The sequence below is a fragment of the Neovison vison genome, chromosome 6 (genome assembly GCF_020171115.1).
Source record: "Neovison vison isolate M4711 chromosome 6, ASM_NN_V1, whole genome shotgun sequence".
Lineage (NCBI taxonomy): Eukaryota > Metazoa > Chordata > Mammalia > Carnivora > Mustelidae > Neogale > Neogale vison.
In genome coordinates this window covers 158,778,592-158,783,492 of record NC_058096.1, presented here as the reverse complement: position 1 = coordinate 158,783,492, position 4,901 = coordinate 158,778,592, and positions in this window count along the sequence as shown.

Below are 4,901 nucleotides of genomic sequence, written 5' to 3'. Positions count from 1 at the left end.
TTTTTCATAGATGGCTTTGATGATATTGAGGTATGTGCCCTCTATCCCTACACTTTGAAGGGTTTTGATCAGGAAGGGATGCTGTACTTTGTCAAATGCTTTCTCAGCATCTATTGAGAGTATCATATGGTTCTTGTTCTTTCTTTTATTGATGTGTTGTATCACATTGAGTGCGATCTTACTGTCGGCTCTGTCTCTGTAGCCGGCTTTCCCGTTCCAATACCCACAAGCTCTGCGACACTCAGACACCCACGATCCTTCTGTGACCCTGCAGGACCTGAGGCAACGCTGACCCTACGTGGGCTTCGCCCCAATTTAGCCTCTGGAGCGATGTCCCTCCACGGAACTGACTTTTAAAAGTCCTGATTTTGTGCTCCGGTTGCTCCACCGCTTGCCGGGAGCCGGCCCCTCCCCCCCGGGGACTATCTTTCCGTCGCTTTGGATTCACTTCTCCGCCAGTCCTACCTTTCAGAAAGTGGTTGTTTTTCTGATTCCAGAATTGCTGTTCTTCTTCTCTTCAATCTGATGATGGGTTTGTAGGTATTTGCAATCTTTAGATAAGCTATCTAGCTGATCTCCTGCTAGCTGAAGTAGTCTCAGCCTGCTCCTTCTCCGCCATCTTGACTCCTCCAATGTATTTTTCAAAAATAAAATATGAACCATTTCAATTGATGCAGGAGAAGCATTTCTGAAATGAGACATATATTCACGATTTTTAATTTTTTGGAAAACAAGAATCAAAGAAAAGAAAGCATAAGCTTCAGGCCAAATTGTGTGCCCCAAAATTCACACTGAAACCCTAACTCCTGCTCCCACTGAATATGAATATTTGGAGATAGGGCCTTTAGAAAGGCGATTAAATCGAAATGACACTGTTAAGGTAGGCTAGATCCAATCTGATCAGGGTCCATATCAAAAGAAGAAATTTGGACACAAGAGGGGACTTCAGGAGTCCTTGCAGACAGAGAGTGGCTGTGGCGGCCCAGGGAGAATGCAGCCCTTCCCATACAGAAAGCAACCCTGCTTGCATCTTGATCTGACTTCTGACCCATAGGTCAGAAGAATAAATTTCTGTTGCGGAAGCCACCCAGTCTGTAGTATTTGGTTATGATAGCCAAAGAAAACTAAGGTGTCATGTGTTAAAAACAAAACAAAAATAGAACAAATATCTTCTTTTATTTTGAAATGTCTAAAGCATTCCCTCTAGATTAGGAACAAAGCAAGGATAACTGCCATCAACCCTTTTACTCTGATTTTACCCAAAGTCCTTGTCAATGTCATAAGGAAAGAAACAAAATGGGCAATGATCAGAGGAGAAGATACAATGTAGACACTATCGCAGATGATAAGAGTTGCATATTTGAAAAATCAAATTCAAGCAAGTTATTAGAATAAGTAAGAGATTTTAACAGGACTGTTAACAATGTCATGTTTTATATGCAATTAAAAATTACATGTAAGTTTATGTTATTGAAATGTAATTTTAAAAATTTGCAAATGCATCATAAATATACTATACTTAGAAAAAATATGATTAAAATTATTAATTTTTAGAGACAATTTTAAAACTTTAATGAAAGTCATCAAAGAAGAACTAAATAAACAGTGAGGTATACTTTGGTTCTAGATAAGAAAAATCAATGCCCTCATGATGTCAATATGCCAAACTGTCTAGTGGAGTTGATATAATTCTAATCAAAATCCCAAAGCCCTGCCCCTCAGGTACTCAATAAGCTATTGTAAAATTTATAAGGAAAAATAAGAAGCAAGAACACACAAGACATTTTGCAGAACAAGGAGGAAGACTTGTCCTGTTTTAAATTAAGACGGATTTTAAAGCTCTAATGACTGGAGCACCTTTGTAGCTCAGCGGGGTAAGTGTCAGACCTTTGATTTCAGTTTAGGTCATGATCTCAGGGTCCTGGGATCAAGCCCTGCACCGGGCTCCATGTTTGATGGGGAGTTTGCTTGAAGATTCTCTCTCTCTCTCTCTACCCGCCCCCTCCGCTCATTTACTATCTCTCATTTAAGACAATATGCTTAAAGTGTCCATATTGATAAATGGACATTAGAATAGTATAACAAATAAACAAGAGGAGAGAATTAAGAGCCCATACATAGATTTACATATGTGAAAACTTCCCAAAATGCTCAACAGTGAGCATTTCTGACCAGGGAGAAAATTATTGATTTCTTTTTTTTTTTTTTTTAATATGTATGAGGGTATGTGCTTTTGGGTAAATTGGAAAATTATTGATTTCTTAATGGCCATGGGATAATTAGGTTTCTTTTTTTTAAAGATTTTATTTATTTATTTGACAGAGAGAGATCACAAGTAGGCAGAGAGAGAGGAAAGGAAGCAGGCTCTCTGCTCAGCAGGGAGTCCGATGTGGGACTCGATCCCAGGACCCTGGGATCATGACCTGAGCCAAAGACAGTGGCTTAACACACTGAGCCACCCAGGTGCCCCGGGATAATTAGGTTTCTATGCAAAAATTAGAAAATTGATTCTTTCCCCCAAAAATAGAAAAAAAAAAAGAGAATGGATCCTAATTATGTCCCTTCAAAAAATACCTCTAAGTGGCTTATGTATATAAATACAAAAGTAAAATATGTTAAACCTACAGAGGTCCCTGGATAGAAAAGTGCTTAAGATACACACACACACGAACAAATCACAATGAAAAAAATTATAAAATCAACTGCATTAAAAATAAGATTTTCTGTATAATTGTTGGTTGAGAGTCTGACCCCCATACACGTAGGGCAGGAAGAGATGAGGAAGCAGGCCACTGCAGATCAGGAGGTGGCAAGTTTAACAACCAAGGGAACTTACAAGGCCAGTAAATCTCTGCACCCACTTCCAGAATCCTAAAGCTTTATATAGAGGGCTTAATGGGACTAAGCCTTATATACCATGCAGATGATCTCAGAAACACCTTACGCTATCAAGGCTATGACCTGGGACAACTCCTGGTGTGGAAGAGTTAGGCATAGCATACATGCCAAGGATAACGTAGGAGGTGAGGAGCCTGTGAATGTCAGGGTCCAGCTCATGGGTCAACTGAAGTCATATTTTTTTGACCTCTTCCAACATTAGTAAAAAAGGCAGAGTATGTTTGCAAAACCAAAAATAGTACCATAATTAGAAAAATGTAAGAAAATATAAGAGGAAGTCAGGCAACTCAGAAGGAAAAATGTGTGTAAGAACAACAGATGAGGAAATCCAAGGGCCAATAAACATATATTTTAAAAAGTTTCAGCTTCATTCGTTCTTAAGGAAGTGTAAATTAAAACCACAATATGATACAATTTCACTCTATCTCACTGGAAGAAAAAATAAAAAACTATTGACAAGGGCACCTGGTAGCTCAGTTGGTTAAGCATCTGTCTTCAGCTCTGGTCATGATCCCGGGGTCCTGGGATCCAGCCCCACATGGGGCTCCCTGCTAGGCAGAAAGCCTGCTTCTCCCTCTCCCTCTGCTCCTCCCTTTTCTTGTGCTCTCTCTCTCAAATAAATAAATAAATAAAATCTTTTAAAAAAATAAAAACTATTGACATCCTCTCTTGACATACGTATCTTCAAACACAATCACAACCAGCTACATACACTATTAAAACTCTTAAAAGCATTCATTGAGTGAGATGAATAAGAATGTTCAAAGCAGAAAAAAAAAAAAACTGGAAATCATCCAAGCATCTATCAAGAGCAAAATGGATTAACAAATTTTGGTATATATGAAAATGAATAAACTATAGCCACAGGCATCAATACAGATGACACTTTAAAAAGGAGAGCAGGGGCGCCTGGGTGGCTCAGTGGGTTAATGCCTCTGCTTTCGGCTCAGGTCATGATCCCAGGGTCCTGGGATCGAGCCCCGCATCGGGCTCTCTGCTCAGCGGGGATCCTGCTTCCTCCTCTCTCTCTGCCTGCCTCTCTGCCTACTTGTGATCTCTCTCTGTCAAATAAATAAATAAAATCTTTAAAAAAAATAAAAAGGAGAGTAAACAAATACACATCATAGAGGATGTATCTGGTTTCATTCCATGTATATAAAGCACAACAGCAGGCAAAGACTGAGCAATATTTAGCTTAAAGATACAAACACATGTGTTAAAACTATAAAGAAATCAAGGGGATGAATAACACAACATTTAAGAAATTGTTAACTTGAGACAAGGGCGTAAGATAAAATTAGGGAGGCACGTATGTGAGCCAAAGTTCTAACATCCTAGCCCTTAATCAAGGTCATAAGTACACAGATACTCATTTTATTATCTAAAAAATATATACAAATTATGAAAAAAGGTAAAGACCAACTGCCAACACTTACCAGGCAGAGAGAACTTAGGAATTTAAATACACTCAGTCTTTAAAGAAAAAGACAATGCAAACAAAAATTTTTTCCAGAGTATCCAAAGAGTAATAATGACCTCCTTTAAGGTAACAATACTCAGGCATCACCAAACACATACCCAGGCACAGTTTAACAAGCAGTCCATTTTTACGTCGATTAACTCAGTTGTCCATCATATGCGTTTAGCCTTTTTTTTTTAGTTGTTCGTTTGTTTTTTATTTTTTGTAATCCCATGTCTCCATTTCCATAGTAGCCTCGTTGGATTGCTTCATGGAGGCTCTACTTTCCTGATATGCTCTCAAGATTCCATTTAGAATGTTTTTAGGACCTATGAAGTAGCAACCTCACAAGTTTTGTATAATAAGGAATTTCAAAAAATATCTTTAAAAAGAGATAGTGAACACCAAACGGGGAGGTAGAAGCGTGGTTTCAGGGACAACCAAAGAAAAGAGTCTGCAACGCCCTCTTTATGATTTTGTGTTACTTTCTCAAAGCCACACTGTCTGCCTGGCTTTCTCGCTTTTCAGTATCAACACAAGTCCT